The 18,278-nt window shown below is 41.4% G+C and overlaps 1 pseudogene; it reads right to left on the bottom strand.

The window, feature by feature from the left end:
- Nucleotides 1–5,716: 5,716 nt before the first annotated feature.
- Nucleotides 5,717–17,498, bottom strand: LOC129138659 (T-complex protein 11-like X-linked protein 2; annotated as a pseudogene).
- Between the last annotated feature and the right edge of the window lie 780 nt (nt 17,499–18,278).

The raw sequence follows: 18,278 nt of genomic DNA, 5'->3' as shown, positions 1-18,278 counted from the left end.
GAGACTTAGACACCCAAACAATAATAATGGGAGACTTTAACACCCCACTGTCAATATTAGACAGATCAACGAGACAGAAGGTTAACAAGGATATCCAGGACCTGAACTCAGATCTGCAAAAAGCAGATCTAATAGACATCTACAGAACTCTCCATCCCAAATCAGCAGAATATACATTCTTCTCAGCACCACATCACACTTATTCTAAAATTGACCACATAATTGGAAGTAAAGCACTCCTCGGCAAATGTAAAAGAACAGAAATCACAACAAACTGTCTCTCAACCACAGTGCAATCAAATTAGAACTCAGGATTAAGAAACTCACTCAGAACCACACAACTACATGGAAACTGAACAACTTGCTCCTGAATGACTACTGGGTAAATAACAAAATGAAGGCAGAAAGAAAGATGTTCTTTGAAACCAATGAGAACAAAGACACAATATACCAGAATCTCTGGGACACATTTAAAGCAGTGTGTAGAGGGAAATTTATAGCACTAAATGCCTACAAGAGAAAGCAGGAAAGATCTAAAATCGACACCCTGACATCACAATTAAAATAAATATAGAAGCAAGAGCAAACACATTCAAAAGCTAGCAGAAGGCAAGAAATAACTAAAATAAGAGCTGAACTGAAAGAGATAGAGACACAAAAAACCCTTCAAAAAATCAATGAATCCAGGAGCTGGTTTTTTGAAAACATCAGCAAAACTGATAGAGTGCCAGCAAGACTAATAAAGAAGAAAAGAGAGAGGAATCAAATAGATGCAATAAAAAATGATAAAGGGGATATCACCACCGATCTCTCAGAAATACAAACTACCATCAGAGAATACTATAAACACCTCTACGCAAATAAACTAGAAAATCTAGAAGAAATGGAAAAATTCCTGGACACATACACTCTCACAAGACTAAACCAGCAAGAAGTCAAATCTCTGAATAGACCAATAACAGGCTCTGAAATTGAGGCAATAATTAATAGCCTACCAACTAAAAAAAGTCCAGGACCAGATGGATTCACAGCAGAATTCTACCAGAGGTACAAGGAGGAACTGGTACCATTCCTTGTGAAACTATTACAATCAATAGAAAAAACACATAAAAAAATGCTCATCATCACTGGCCATCAGAGAAATGCAAATCAAAACCACAATGAGATACCATCTCACACCAGTTAGAATGGCGATCATTAAAAAGTCAGGAAACAACAGGTGCTGGAAAGGATGTGGAGAAATAGGAACACTTTTACACTGTTGGTGGGACTGTAAACTAGTTCAACCATTGTGGAAGTCAGTGTGGCGATTCCTCAGGGATCTAGAACTAGAAATACCATTTGACCCAGCCATCCCATTACTGGGTATATACCCAAAGGACTATAAATCATGTTGCTATAAAGACACATGCACACGTATGTTTATTGCGGCTTTATTCACAATAGCAAAGACTTGGAACCAACCCAAATGTCCAACAATGATAGACTGGATTAAGAAAATGTGGCACATATACACCATGGAATACTATGCAGCCATAAAAAATGACGAGTTCATGTCCTTTGTAGGGACATGGATGAAATTGGAAATCATCATTCTCAGTAAACTATCACAAGAACAAAAAACCAAACACTGCATATTCTCGCTCATAGGTGGGAATTGAACAATGAGATCACATGGACACATGAAGGGGAATATCACACTCTGGGGACTGTGGTGGGGTGGGGGGACGGGGGAGGGATAGCATTGGGAGATATATCTAATGCTAGATGACGAGTTAGTGGGTGCAGTGCACCAGCATGGCACATGTATACATATGTAACTAACCTGCACAATGTGCACATGTACCCTAAAACTTAAAGTATAATAAAAAATAAAAACAAAAAAAAGAAAAAGAGGAAATCTTCCCTAACTCATTTTATGAGGCCAACCTCATCCTGATAACAAAGCCTGGCAGAGACACACACACAAAAAAGAGAATTTTATACCAATATCCCTGATGAACATCCATGCAAATATCCTCAATAAAATACTGGCAAACTGAATTCAGCAGCACATCAAAAAGCTTATCCACCACGATCAAGTCGGCTTCATCCCTGGGATGCAAGGCTGGTTCGACATATGCAAATCAATAAATGTAATTCATCACATAAACAAAACCTTTGACAAAAACCACATGATTATCCCAATAGATGCAGAAAAGGCCTTTGACAAAATTCAACAGCCCTTCATGCTAAAAACTCTCAATAAACTTGGTACTGATGGAACGTATCCCAAAATAATAGAGCTATTTATGACAAACCCACAGCCAATATCATACTGAATGGGCAAAAACTGGAAGCATTCCCTTTGAAAACTGGCCCAAGACAAGGCTGCCCTCTCTCACCATTCCTATTCAATGTGGTGTTGGAAGTTCTGGCCAGGGCAATCAGGCAAGAGAAATAAATAAATGGTATTCAATCAGGAAAAGAGGAAGTCAAATTGTCCCAGCTTGCAGACAACATGATTGTATATTTAGAAAACCACATTGTCTCAGTCCAACGTCTCCTTAAGCTCATAAGCAACTTCAGCAAACTCTCAGGATACAAAATCAATGTGCAAAAATCACAAGCATTTCTATACACCATTAACAGACAAACAGAGAGCCGAATCATGAGTGAACTCCCATTCACAAATGCTACAAAGAGAATAAAACACCTAGGAATCCAACTTACAAGGGATGTGAAGGACTTCTTCAAGGAGAACTACAAACCACTGCTCAATGAAATAAAAAAGGACACAAACAAATGGAAAAAATATTCCATGCTCATAGATAGGAAGAATCAATATCCTGAAAATGGCCATACTGCCCAAAGTACTTTATAGATTCAGTGGCATCCCCATCAAGCTACCAATGACTTTCTTCACAGAACTGGAAAAAACTACTTTAAAGTTCATATGAAACCAAAAAAGAGCCCGCATTGCCAAGTCAATCCTAAGCCAAAAGAACAAAGCTGGAGACATCATGCTACCTGACTTCAAACTATACTACAAGGCTACAGTAACCAAAACAGCATGATACTGATATCAAAACAGATATATAGGCCAATGGAACAGAACAGAGGCCTCAGAAATAACATCACACATCTACAACCATCTGATGTTTGACAAACCTGACAAAAACAAGAAATGGGGAAAGAATTCCCTATTTAATAAATGGTGCATAGAAAACTGATTAGCCATATGTAGAAAGCTGAAACTGGATCCCTTCCTTACACCTTATACAAAAATTAATTCAAGATGGATTAGAGACTTAAATGTTAGACCTAAAACCATAAAAATCCTAGAAGAAAACCTAGGCAATACTATTCAGGACATAGGCATGGGCAAGGACTTCATGTCTAAAACACCAAAAGCAATGGCAACAAAAGCCAAAATAGACAAATGAGATCTAATTAAACTAAAGAGCTTCTGCACAGCAAAAGAAACTACCATCAGAGTGAATGGGCAACCTACAGAATGGGAGAAAAATTTTGCAATCTACCCATCTGACAAAGGGCTAATATCTACAAAGAACTCAAACAAATTTACAAGAAAAAAACAAACCCATCAACAAGTGGGCGAAGGATATGAACAGACACTTCTCAAAAGAAGACATTTATGCAGCCAACAGACACATGAAAAAATGCTGGTCATCATTGGCCATCAGAGAAATTCAAATCAAAACCACAATGAGATACCATCTCACGCCAGTTAGGTTGGCACTAATTAAAAAGTCAGGAAACAACAGATGCTGGAGAGGATGTGGAGAAATTGGAATGCTTTTACACTGTTGGTGGAAGTGTAAATTGGTTCAACCATTGTGGAAGACAGTGTGGCGATTCCTCAAGGATCTAGAACTAGAATTACCATTTGACCCAGCAATCGCATTACTGGGTATATACCCAAAGGATTATAAATGATGCTACTATAAAGATACATGCACATGTATGTTTACTGAGGCACTATTCACAATAGCAAAGATTTGGAACCAACACAAATGTCCATCAATGATAGACTGCATTTAGAAAATGTGGCACATATACATATGTGGAATACTACGCAGCCATAAAAAAGGATGAATTCACATCCTTTGCAGGAACATGGATGAAGCTGGAAACCACCATTCTCAGCAAACTATCACGAGGACAGAAAACCAAACACCGTGTGTTCTCACTCATAATTGAACCCCCAAAATAATGAGGACATGATTTTTTTCACCCAGTTTGGTTCTATCCCATAAGTAAGTTTCTGTTTTCCCCTGTCCATTCTAAATCCAAAACTTCCGAACCTAATTTTTTTCCTAATTTTCTAGATTGCTGCTTGACTGCTGCAGTTGGCCTGAGAATGATGGGTGAACCTCTACAGTCTCTAAAAATAAACCCAAGTCCCTGTGGACCAAGAACATTTTTATCATTTGTGATGCTGAGTCAGCTGATATTCATAACCTGGCAGTTGGAGCCCCAGACTAGGAGTGACTCCTAGAATCACTTGAAAGAAAGAGAAATCCCGTGGAAGCTGAGACCTGTCCTTAGCTGAATGCCTGTTGGCACGAAGTTTATATTCACAATATCAACTTTCAACCAATCCCCATTTTTCATACTGCTTCAAACCAGACACTAGGACAGGAGTTGAGAACTCTTACTATTGCTGTATCCTTGAAAATTTAAGGGAAATATGGTGCTAGAAATGGAGTTTTGTCTTCTCTTCATCTGCAATTCAGTGAATTTCTGACTTCCAGAAGCCCTTATATTCATTCTCTGGATAATCCCACAAAGAGTTTTCACCGTCCGTCAAGAAAATGATTTTTCAATGGAGAAAATAATGCTAGTGACTGTAGGTTAATGAGTTCCCCCCTCCCCCACCAGATTACTTAAGGCTGTACATCTGCTGCCTGAACCCTGAAGGCCAGGTGGTGATCCAAGGCCATGCATGGTGCCCAGCTTAGAAGCCGAGGTGTCCCTGAGAATCAAAACATCAAAACATCCCAGAGCATACCGGGAAACATACCAAGAAAAAGAGTCTCATTGCATATGGAAGGCAAGAGCCAGAAAATTAGGTTAAAAGCAGTTTGCAAAGGAGTGTCAGGGCAGATCCCCAGAGCTGTCCTGCTGCCACCCAGGAATGTCCTATCCGTAAGTCCCAATAAATTCATCTGCTTATCAAGCTGAACTTGTCTGGGTCATTCTTTGGTCTCTTAGCTCCTTCGCAGCTTTGGGGAGGCATTATTCTATACAGTACCAGTATTTTCCCTTATCAGTACCTGATGCCCTGATTCTGGCTCAGGCCAGCATACTGAAGAATGATCAGCCAGTGAAGGGAAACCGGAGGGCCCACTGGATTCTCATTCAGCTAGTTAGGGGATGAGGGTGTAGAACCTGGCTTCAGCTAGAGCACAGGAGGAACTGAAATTTTCTTGCAGCTCAGAAGTTTATTAGTGAAGGGGATTGGGCCAGTTGGTGTTTACATGCTTGACCCCTGCATCCCTGTGTCCTGGCTGTAGTGAGGAGGTGATGTCATTCCAGAAACATACTGACCTTTCTCTCCTGTTGCCATGGCTGGGGTGCAGCACTATCTGTTTCTTGTGCTTGAGCTGGATGGATGATGTTTTTTAGGATCTCAGCATAGTACGGGCCAAATACCTGCTGATTATGATACTTCAGAATGACAAACTTCCAACCCAGTTCTGCCAGCTCCCCTTCAATGAGAATGAGGCCTCCAGGAAAGTGTAGCAGAGACTCCTGCATGCCATGAAGCAAACAGCATTTGAGAAACAAACGGATCCGCTGATCCGTGAGCAGGGAAAAACAATGAAGAGAGGAAAAAAGAGGGTTCAGAATAAATTCTTTTTTTTGTTGTTCCATTTTTCTTTTCTTTTTTTTCTTTTTCTAAATTATACTTTAAGTTCTAGGGTACATGTGCACAACGTGCAGGTTTATTACATATGTATACATGTGCCATCTTGTTGTGCTGCACCCATTAACTCATCATTTACATTAGGTATATCTCCTAATGCTATCCCTCCTCCCTCCCCCAACTCACAACAGGCCCCAGTGTGTGATGTTCCCCTTCCTGTGTCCAAGTGTTCTCATTGTTCAATTCCCACCTACGAGTGACAACATGTGGTGTTTGGTTTTTTGTCCTTGCGATAGTTTGCTGAGAATGATGGTGTCCAGCTCCATCCATGTCCCTACAAAGGACATGAACTAAAGAAATTCACAATGTCTTTGCTCTATCTGCTCACCAAAGTTTTACGTTAACCAGTTTATTCACTGACCTCTCCACTCATTTGGGTAAACCGTATAAGTTAGATTTTTGTTTGTTTTGGGGAAGTGAATGCCATCAGGCTCCCAAAGGACAGTGCATGATCAAAAGATGCTGAGGTAGTAAATTCCTGGCGGTTCATAAGATTACTTTATGTAGCTGTACGTGAGATCCAAGTGCACGTTTAACTTAACAAGAGGACCGTAGACCCGGTACGTGAAAGTAACAATATGTGTTGCAGCCAGTGCACCAAGTTCAGGCCTATACACCCAATCCAGACTATGATCAGATGCTAAAGTTCAAAACAAGCTGTCCAAGTTCACTGCTTCCATTCCAGCACGGAACATGTCCTACAGCCTAACTCAACATCACTTCCATGGAGAGGAGTAGGGGCCCACATGGTGGCTTAAAGCATAGGATAGAGAAAGGGTTTCTACATATATCTTGGCCGACAGTTAGAAAATGACCAGGAATGACTTCGTAGGGTTAGTGCGACAGTATCCAACACCTGTGAATGACATATCTTGGGTACAGAACCACCTTCAAACCATACATGCATTGTTCAAATTGAAAAAGATCTATTTGAACCATGCACATTATAGATGAGGAAACTAAAGCTAAAAAATTTTCCAAGTGATCATGCCTTTCATTTTTAAATGGCTAGGTAACTCACATTCAGGGTAAGGTCTACCTGCCCACCTCCCACATTCTTGCCACTTTTCTGCACCATGACCATGGGGATTCTTACCAACGATGCTACGAATGCCGCTCTCTTCCTTGGTGATGTTCTGGAGTTGGCCTAGAAGAGATGCTGTGTTTTCACTGCTCAGAGTAGTGAGGCCCATGTCCTTAAGGCCTTGATAGATTTCCTGAGACACCTGTTCATTCACACTCAGCATAGCTTCTTTAGGCTTGGATAATGAAGGATAGAATGCAGAGTGGGCCTGGCAGAGGGGCAAAGCCCGGAGAGCCTCATACCACAAGCCAGGCCTATTCCAGGAAGAATTCCGTCTCTCTGCCACCAGAAGACAGCATTAGCCACTGGGCAGATGAGATACACTCATTGTTACCTGCAAGGTACCACCTGATCCCAACATACAGTACCATATGCCACTTCAACAAAAACAAAGTAAATTGGGCAAGGGTTCGGTTCCATCCTTGGATCTACTCAGCATTTTCCAGTCCCATCAACTGTATTTAAATATTGTTTTAAGACTCTATTGGATATTTTTCATGGTTTTTCTCCTACCCCACCAATTAAATTGCAAATATATTAAGAGGCTTGGACTTCCTACTCCTCCTTGTACTTTGATATAATATCCCTGCTCCTACATGCAGTGAATGGTCAATATCACTGACCAACTGATCAACTTCTGGATATACATAGCAGAAATCCACTGTCATTCAATCAAGTATATAATGACTCATTTTTAGCAAACACATAAGGAATATTTGTAGCAAACTGGCTTCCACACTCTCCTCTTTGGAAAAATAAGTTTTATTTTCTGTATCTCAAACCTCAATACAACTTATTGAAGATACCAAAATCTTTGGAGATGGTTCCCAAGGGCCTTTGTGTCATTTGTGATGAAGTATAAGCAATAGTAGTATTGATATTACCTGCCTATGTCCCAAATACCACACATTTTCCTTTGTAACAGAGATCTATGAATCTTACCTGGAGATAAATTCCTCAGTTAGGGCCTTGGTGATGCATTTCAGTCTATCCACAAATTCAGGTGATCTGAATAAAACTTCACCAGAGAAGCTTCTGGCCACTAGCAAGACTGAGGCCAGGACAGTTAACTGGTGCAACTGGAATGCCAGTTCCTGGAGCCAGATTCTGTCCATCAGCAGAGTATGGTGAGGGAGCGAAGGACAGCCCATCAGAAGAGGAGGGCTTGAATAGAGGCACTAATACATTAGAACAAGGAATGCCCCAGCACACATCCCTACCTCAGATAATTCTTCATTTTCAGGATCCCAGAGGAGGAGGTTGAGGTAGCCTTGGTATAGCACCATTGTTGGACTGGGGGGCTCTGAGTTGTTACCTGCCCAGTTTGGAAGTGAACATGCCATGCTGCAGGAGGAGCTAGGTGAGTCAGGAGAACTCAGACACAGTGTAGTGATGTCTGTGGCTGCCTTGGTTAGCCATTTTGTGGTATAATTGAGGAGATCTATGATGAGAAGGGAATGCATCTTAAAATTCCAAGGCTTAAGGACGAAGTCTTTGAGACATAGTTTTCATCTCTAAATAAGTGATTTTGTAGATCTTTCTGTCTTAGAGAAACACTCCTTCTCCCTAACCCTTGCCCAAGGAAGAAACTTTCTATTCAAAAAATAGAAAATAGCCTCTATTGCTATAAAACCGGAGGTCAAATCTCCCCTCTCCTGCCCTTGAATTTTAAACATACTGGGCTGTTTATCAAGGAGTTCCTGGAATTTATCTTGTTCATACTGGATGGAATGCTCCTGCAGGTAGGGTTGAAAGCTCTGAATGGTATAGTTCACCATGTCCATTTTCATTAGGCCCAGAACATGGAAGATGCCCCTGCCATAGGGAGAAACAGAACATTTACACTGTTAAAGGAAATCTAGTCTGGAAGGGTGGAATCCAAGCAAGGAGCCATAAAAGCCGAGTATTTCAGAGTTGGAAGAAGCCTTAGAAAGAAACAGTCCTGTAGGGGTTCGGATCTTTTGGTGGGAAAAATTATAAAGATAAAGTTATAGGAAATAGACACAAACCTTCTTGGAAGGCTGGGAGGTTTGCATATCTTCAGCAAAAGATTTGGCTGAAGGTAGCCTAATTCTCTTACCTTAAGTTAATAGCTTAGGATAGGTACAAAGGAATATAAGGGAGTTTATCTAAAGAGCTGGTTTGCTCATGTGGTCCTAAGACTGGCCTTTGATCATTCGTAGGACTGCTCTTTCTGGGGGAGGGCGACCAGATTTATTACCCACAGGTGTGTTGACTCAAAGCCTTTGTCATTAAATCTGTGCTGAATAAGTGCCCATGGGCCAGCTATTCAGTGTGTGAAGCTGTTGCATCTCTTTCTGTGAGTGACCCCGGACCCTAGCCACTCTTTCACTGAATATCGGTGTCTGAGTATGTTATTCATCCATCATGCAGACTGGATCTGTGGGTCAGACCCCAGCAGATGGTGCCCTGTGTGAGGAACGCTACAAAGGATCACAACAGAACCCTCAAAAATGAAGGTGAAAAGGACTGTGCAGTCAGTGAGTCAGTAAGTCATTGGCGCCTGCTCAGGATTTCCAAGTTTCAGGGGGATTGTTCAGGCTGGGGTTTCATGATGGGACAACAGTTATCAGCTCAACAGAAACAATATATAAAAGTATTGAAACAGCTGCTTAAAGCTAGTGGAGCCTCAGTTTCATAGGCTCAATTAAGGGACCTAATGAAAACTGTTGTATTCCATAACCCATGGTTCCTGGGAAAATGTATGCTAGACGTAGAGCTCTGGGAACAAGTGGGGAGAAATATTAAACAACATCATGCATGAGGGCAACCAATCCCAGTATCATCTCTAAAGTTATGGGTTTTTGTTAGGGCAGCCCTTGTCCCATTATACACAGAAGAGCCTAAAAAGGGGAGGGAGGAAGAACCATCACCTACCTTACTGCCTCCATCTCCCTCAGCTCCACCGTTTCCAGGCAAAAATAACAAAGAGGAAACAGAGGTTTTGTCTAAGCCCCCTCCTCCAATAAATTGGAAAAAGACAAGGGATATGCTACAGCTATGGGACCCTATCTTAGGCAAGCGGCATTAGAAGTGGAGCTCTTATCCTGTCTGGTACTGCAAGATTGACAAGGCAATCAGGTACATGAACCCATTTCTTTTGATGCTTAAAGAGAGCTAAGAAAATGCATTAAAGAAAATGGAGCCACTAGCCCATTTACAAAAGGAATGATTGAAGTCTTGGTAGACAACTTCTGTATGACCCCATGGGACTGGTCAGTGCTAGCTAAAACAACTTTGGAGCCTAGCCAATACCTCCTCTGGAAGGCGGAATACAATGAGTTGTGCGAACAACAAGCCAACCAGAATCAGGTGGCCGGGAAAGACATAACAGCTGCTATGCTTCAGGGGAGGGGTTCCCCATGCTGATGTACAACAACAACTAGATTTTGATCCCTAGGCCTATGCTCAAGTGCCTTGTGGGCTCTCAGGGCTTGGGATCTAGTTCCTGAAAGCGGAGTTCAACAGAGATCTTTTATAAATGTTCGGCAAGGGCCTCAGGAGCCATTTGTTGAGTTTATCAATTGGTTAACCCAGGCAATTAAGAGACAAATTAGTCACACCCAGGCTGCTGATATCTTATTGTTACCACTGGCTTTTGAAAACGCTAATGTGGATTGCCAGCAAGCAATGCAGGCAATCAGAGGAAAGGCAGCCACAGTTGGGGAACTTACAAAAGCATGTCAGCTGGTGGGGACTGAAACACACAAAGCCAAAATATTGGCTATGGTATTAAGGCCTCCTAAAGTGAAAAGGAAGAGAAACCCAAATTGTTTTCTATGCAGAGAGCCAGTTCATATGAAGAGGGAATGCCCCAATAATAGAGACCAAGGTAACTCAGGAAAAGAACCCCCTTCTATATGCCCCCGATGTAAAACAGGGAAATATTTGGCAAATCAATGCAGGTCTAAATGTGATAAAATCGGCAACCCCATAAGTAACCAGGTGGAAAATTTCATGAGGGGCCGGCCCCAGGCCCTGCTTCAAACTGGGGCAATGACAGTGGCTTTCCTCGGTCAGATGGAAAGCCCACAGTCCTCCCTCTCAGAGCAGCCACCACTGGGAGCACAGGACTGGACTTACTCTGCCCCAACGAATTAGTGCTAAAAGAAGGAGAATACCCTAAAAGGGTTGCAACCGGGATCTGGGGCCTGCTGCCTCTGGAAACAGTGGGGTTAGTCCTAGGGCAGTCTAGCCTATCCAGTAAAGGAATTAATGTGCTCACTGGGGTAATTGATGGTGATTATCAAGGTGAGATATTGGTTATGATGGAATGTAAATGTCTGCATATTCTTCCCCGTGGATCAAAGATAGCTCAGCTACTGCTTTTACCATACTGAGTCCCCCATGCCCATGGAAAGGAAAGGGGAAAGGGAGTTTTGGAAACACAGGAGCCACAGGAGTATATTGGAATCAATTAATCACTAATCAGAGACCCGTGATTACCCTAAAAATTAAAAATAAGAGTTTTACTGGCTTATTGGAAACAGGAGTGGACATTTCAATCATGAGTGATCAAAACTGGCCAGAAACTTGGCCTTGGGTCACTCAGAAACAAAAATTTGGCGGCATCAGGAAAGCACACACAGCCAAGCAGAGCATGCTCCCCCTAATCTGTTGTGATTCAAAGGATAGAAAGACAGTTATACAACCTCTAATCATGCCCATCCCTGTTAATCTTTGGGGATGGGACCTATTAGCCCAATGGGGGTCACTTTGCAGACCCCTTTCTAATAACGGCCACTGTTATTTTCCCTCCCCTACCCCTGATGTGGCTCTATCAAGATTCAATTTGGATAGAACAGTGGCTTCTGAAGGAAGATAAATTACAAAAAGACCATGAATTAGTGAGGAGTAATTAAAAGTTGGCCATATAAAACCATCAAACAGCCCTTGGAATTCGCCTATTTTCTTCATTCCCAAAAAGTCTGGTAAATGGAGACTTTTGCATAACTTACATGCTATTAATGCTAATTTGCAACCTATGGGGCCCCTTCAACAGGGCCTTCCCTCCCCCGCAGCGATTCCTCGAGATTGGCCTATAATTATTATTGACTTAAAAGACTGTTTTTATATGATTCCTCTTGCAAAACAAGACAGAGAAAAATTTGCATTTACAATGCCAGCTATCAATAATAAAAGGCCACCTTGCCAATTTCATTGGAAAGTGCTTCCTCAAGGGATGCTAAACAGTCCTACCATGTGTCAGTATCATGTGAATCAAGTTTTGCTCCCCAGTAAAAAAAAAAAAAAAATTCCTAATTGCAAGGTTATTCATTTTATAGATAATATTTTACTAGCAGCCCCAACAGAGCCAATGTTTTTAAGTTTATATACCTCTGTCGTAAAGAATACACATTTAAGAGGTTTAATCATAGCACCCGAAAAAGTACAGATGTCTTCTCCTTGGAAATAATATTGGATACGTACTAACTTCCCGGTCAGTAAGACATCAAAATGTTAAATTAAATACTAGCAACTTACACACCTTAAATAATTATCAAAAATTACTAGGTGATATTAACTGGCTTCGCCCCACCTTAGGCATTCCTACTAATAAGTTTTAAAACCTGTTTTCTATCTTAAAGGGCAACACAGTCCTGGATACTTCCAGGTATTTAACCCCTGCAGCAAAAAAAAAAAAAAAAAAAAAATTAAAAAAATAGAACAAGCTAGTTCCCAAAGGCAACTAGATTGTGTAGACACCCAATATTCCATTCAATTGTTTATCTTTCCCACTAAACACTCCCCTATAGGGTTAATAGAACAGATAACCCCAGGACTGCGCTTTCTAAAATGGGTTTTTACTCACATACTGGGACTAAAACACTCTCTCCCTATATCGAGTTAATCAGTAAAGTCATATATTCAGGCCACAGATGATGCAATCAGTTGCTAGGTTATGATCCTGATATCATGAGGAATCCTTTAAGTAAAAAGCAATTCAAAGCAGTATTGCCATTATCTATAAACCTGCAAATACATCTCCCTAATTACACCGACCATTTAAAGCATGTCCTTCCTGCTGATAAACTTCTTCAGTTCTTATCTCGCACTTCTGTGGTTTTACTTACAAAAATAGTTCACTCCCTCATACCTAATGCTTTAACACTGTTTACTGATGACTCTGGTAAACATGGAAAAGCGGCCGTTTGGTAAAGACCACATAATTCCCTCACTCGATCTGGGTTTACTAGCACTCCAAAAGCTGAGGTTGGAGCCTTAATATTGGCTCTGGAGACATTTTCCTCTCAGCCCATCAATATTGTCAGTAACTCTGCCTACTCTGTTTGTTTACTGCAGAACCTTAGAACAGCCCTAATTAAGTCCACTGTGGAGCCCACCCTGTGTGCTCTTTTTCTCCAACTTCAGCAATTGCTAAATCAATGTACACATCCTATTTTTATTACATTCAAGCCCACAGCTCACTGCCTGGCCCACTGGCTTATGGCAATAATCAAGCAAACCTTTAGGTTATAACATTACTACTTAACCAAGCCACTGAATTGCATCATTTTTTTCACCAAAACTGGAGAAACTTATCTAAACAATTTCAACTTACCCAAAGACTAAACAAATTACCCTGCAATGCCCAAATTGCCAGCTCACAGGCACATTGTCCCCTCCTTCAATAGGTGTTAACCCTAAAGGACTAAAACCTAATATTTATGGCAAACAAATGTTACACACATCCCTAAATTTGAAAAACTCAAATATGTTCATGTGTCCATTAATACCAATTCCCACTTAATTAGTGCATAGGCCTTTCCTGGAGAGTCCAACCGATATGTTAATAAACATCTTTTAACTTTTGTTTTATGGGGCGGCCCACAAAAATTAAAACTAATAATGGTCCAGCTTATGCCAGCTCACAATTTCAACAATTTTGTCACACATGGAATATCCAACATTCCACAGGCATCTTGTATAACCCCTAAGGACAGGGCATAGTAGAGCACGCCTACTCCACTCTTAGAAATATTCTCTAAAAACAAAAAAGGGGGAGAATGAGTAAGGACCCTGCAACACTACTAACACAAGCCTTATTTACCCTTAATTTTTAAAATTTAGGTGACAAATTTCAATTGGCTATAGAAAAGCACTTTGCTAAAACCTCTCAAGACATAAAACCCGCAGTTTTATGGAAAGATGTAAACAGTAATGTATGTTGTGGTCCAAATGAATTGTTAACGTGAGGAAGAGGATATGCTTGTGTTCACACCCGCTCAGGTCCTCTTTGGATTCCAGCATGATGCATCAAACCATACCGTGGCATGGCTAGGGCCCAACCTGGTATCAAAAATGAAGAAAATGACCCTATAGGACCCACAACCCTGGACGATGTGGCTTCCTTGGATGACACAAGCCCCGGACATTACCTGGGGGATGCTAAAGAAGACAACTCAAGAGGCTGAACAAATCCTACTCTGGATACAGACACCATTTACTCCAGATAATTTGTTCCTTGCCATGCTCTCTGTTGTACATTGCAACTCGCGTAGGGTATTGATCCTTTTCATGCTCTCACTTTGTCTGCAACCTGTATCTGCTATGCTCTATTGGGCTTATATCTTAGATCCGCATTTCTTTCACCCTGTCACCTGACAGACACCCCCTTCTCAGCCTTTAATAACTTAACTTCTTGGCTGGGAGGGATAGATTTACACTACACATCCAACAAACAGCCATATGGAAGGGTGTGCAAGATCATCTCTCCTGGATAGACCCCCGGTCTTGGGAACCACTCCTTGATTGGAAAAGAATGTTGTTCATTATACACATGTTTGTCATATGTCATTTGCTAATTATAGGATGCAAAGCTGGAATAAGAGCAGTGACCACCACACCTGACAGACCTGTTGCTGCACATATCTGCACTCTTCAATCAATAAAGCCTGATGCAAAAAAACAGAAAAGGGGGAGATTTAGGGGTTCAGTCTGGGTGGTAGAAAAAATTATAAAGATAAAGTTATAGGAAATAGACACAAACCTTCTTGGAAGGCCGGAAGGTTTGCGTAGCATCAGTTAAAAATTTGGCTGAAGGCAGCCTAATTCTCTTACCTTGAGTTAATAGCTTAGAGTAGGTACAAAGGAGTGTAAGGGAGTTTATCTAAAGAGCTTGTTTACTCATGTGGTCCTAAGACTGGCCTTTGATCATTCGTAGGACTGCTCTCTCCAGGAGAGGGCGACCAGATTAATTACCCACAGGTGTGTTGATTCAAAGCTTTTGTCATTAAATCCGTGCTGAATAAATGCCCACGGGCCAGCTATTCAGTGTGTGCAGTTGCTACATCTCTTTCTGTGAGTGGCCTTGGACCCTAGCCACTCTTTCACTGAATATTGGTGTCTGAGTATGTTATTGATCCATCATGCCGCCTGGATCTGCGGGTCAGACTCCAGCACAGTCCTACATCAACTTATTAATAATGGTACTGTAGCCAGTGACCCAAGGCCATAGAGTGAGTTGATGGCAAAACTAAGGATAGTTATACCTCCTGACACTTTAACTACCAAATTAGAGCTCTTTCGCCTGTAATCATTCTGTCACATTGAAAGAAGGGTAGTCAGTGAAAGGAAAATCACCAAGGTGCTAGCAATTATATGTGGGTAGCTGGGATGTGGGTGACTGAATTTCTAACTCATTGAGCAGATCATTTTACTTTTCCGGGTCCTGGTTCTTCTACCTGTGAAACATGGATAATCCTCTTTTCTGTCCCCTCACAAGGTTTGAGTTGGGACAAACAGGACAACATCCGGGAAAAGGCAATTTGCAATCTATAGGAGAAAGAATTACTGTACCTTAATGTCTTAACAGTATCATGACATAAAGGAGACCCAACTGATCTACAGATCATCAAAGGAACCCTGAGAGACTGTCCTTGGAAAATAAAGCCAATAATCCAGAAAGGAGAAAAGGTGTGTTAGTCAGGTCGTCAGTACACAATAGCTAGATAAGACAGGGGCTATATCCACAGCGGCTGGCTCAGAGTTCTCCGGCACAGTGTCTAAGGCAGATGTGGGGGACAGCACATCTAAACTCTCACCTCAGTAACTGCACTGGATCTGTTATGGTCTCTAGTTTCTGTATCACTTCATCTCGAACTGGTGCACATAGCAAGGCTATCAAATTGAGAATGTAGTTAGAAAGATGAGGGACATCCAGAGCCCCATGTTCTGCTTCCTGCTTGAGGAGATCTGTGTCCAGAGCTCTTCTATCTCATTTCTTAGGTGGTTCTGCCATGGTAAAAGCAGTGATAACAAGATCTGCCCAACAAAGGATATCAAAGGAGCCAAGTTCTGTTTAGAACCTCAAACTTTCTCTCCAGTGAACTATGTTAGGCTGAAGGCATCCCAGATTATGTCTTCTGTGGGTCAGAAAACTGAGTATCTAAGTTTCTTAGAGAGTATTATTTCTTTCTGTTTAGAGGACAATTACCATTCAAGGTTTCATTGGGATCAGTTATAGTAGGAGTTATTATTATTTTTTAGGTAGAATGAGGTAAAAATATAAATAAAAACAAGAATGTGATTTTAAATGTGTGGGATATAAGAAATATGATATACACACCACCACAAGAAGATGAGGTAGTCAGTGGGAAAAAGGGTAGTCAGTGGAAGGAAAATAAGATTATTTATTCTTTTTTTTTCCTCTTTTTTTTTAGACGGAGTCTTGCTCTGGCTCCCAGGCTGGAGTGCACTGGCTATATCTCAGCTCACTGCAAGCTCCACTTCCCAGGTTCATGCCATTCTCCTGCCTCAGCCTCCTGAGTAGCTGGGACTACAGATGCCTGCCACCACGCCTGGCTAATTTTTTGTATTTTTTTTAGTAGAGGTGGGGTTTCACCGTGTTAGCCAGGATGGTCTCGATCTCCTGACCTCATGATCTGCCCGCCTCGGCCTCCCAAAATGCTGGGGTTACAGATGTGAGCCACCGCTAATAAAGGAAATAAGATTATTTATTCTTAATAAAGGATAAGGACATTTTTAGATAGTTTTACTCCAAAGCATGAGGATAAAATAGCAAATTTGGAATCTTTATGGGTCACTTGAAATAGCCTTTTGACTCAAACATGTAAGTTCCTTGTGGGCAAGAGCTGTCCTATTCATCTTTGGGTTTCTGAAACACACAGACCATAGCGGGGTTTCAGTAAGAATTTGTTTAATTGAATTACATATTTTTATAATAATCACCCAACTGTCAAGTTTCGTCTTACACAAATAAAATGGAAGCTGCCTCATCCTATCGATTTAAGTAGCAGGCCACGTTAAAAAGTGTGCTACTTAAGATATTAATAGCCATTGACAATCCAAGGTTCTGAGATGCCCAGGAACTTCCCATCTCCAAATGGGAGGTTGGTTACTCACCTCCTTAACTTCTTTTAGAAGTTCAAGAGCACAAGTGAAGTCAGGAGGAGTACTCAATAGCTGTTCTTTCAGATGGTTCCAAAAAGCTTTGTACATTGCCCCTGTAAACCTGCCTTCCACACTATAAGAAGGGTCAAATGAGGGCAGGAGCGGTGGCTCATGCCTGTAATCCCAGCACTTTGGGAGGCCGAGGCAGGTGGATCACGAGGTCAGGAGTTCAAGACCAGCCTAGCCAAGATGGTGAAATCCCATCTCTACTAAAAATACAAAAATTAGCCAGACATGGTGGCAGGTGCCTATAATCCCAGCTACTCGGTAGGCTAAGGCAGAGACTTGCTTGAACCCGGGAGGCAGAGGTTGCAGTGATTCAAGATTGTGCCACTGCACTCCAGCCTGGGTGACACACTGAGACTCCATCAAAAAAAAAGGGGGGTTAAATGAGTAGATTGCTTTTTACCTAGACAATTGATACAGGATCATAATCTCCCAAACAGCATTTAAAATAATGAAAGACCTTTAAATTGACAGGCTAAGAGGACCTATGTTTAGACTTGATAAGGGCTGAATAAACTGAAGTTAGTCTCAGATGAAAAAGAGTTGGCTAAGTGCTCTTAGAAGGGTACCTCATGGTTCCAGAGACACTCTCTTCCTGCAGCAGGAAGAACCATAAACTAGAAGTAGAGACCCCGACTTCTAACCCTAGTTCTGCATCTAGTCTGGATGTGTGACTTAGTTTCCACTGCCATAGACTTAAACCTTTGAACCAGATGCTATTTTTCCTTCAGGCCTGAAATCTAGGAAAGGATTTCACCTCTTGATAATACTTGAAGGTCTTTTGAGATGCTTTAAATTCAGCAAGCCCAAAACTGTCTCCTT

Source organism: Pan troglodytes, chromosome X, assembly GCF_028858775.2.
Source record: "Pan troglodytes isolate AG18354 chromosome X, NHGRI_mPanTro3-v2.0_pri, whole genome shotgun sequence".
In the NCBI taxonomy this organism is placed as follows: domain Eukaryota; kingdom Metazoa; phylum Chordata; class Mammalia; order Primates; family Hominidae; genus Pan; species Pan troglodytes.
This window is presented reverse-complemented; position numbering and strand designations above follow the sequence as displayed.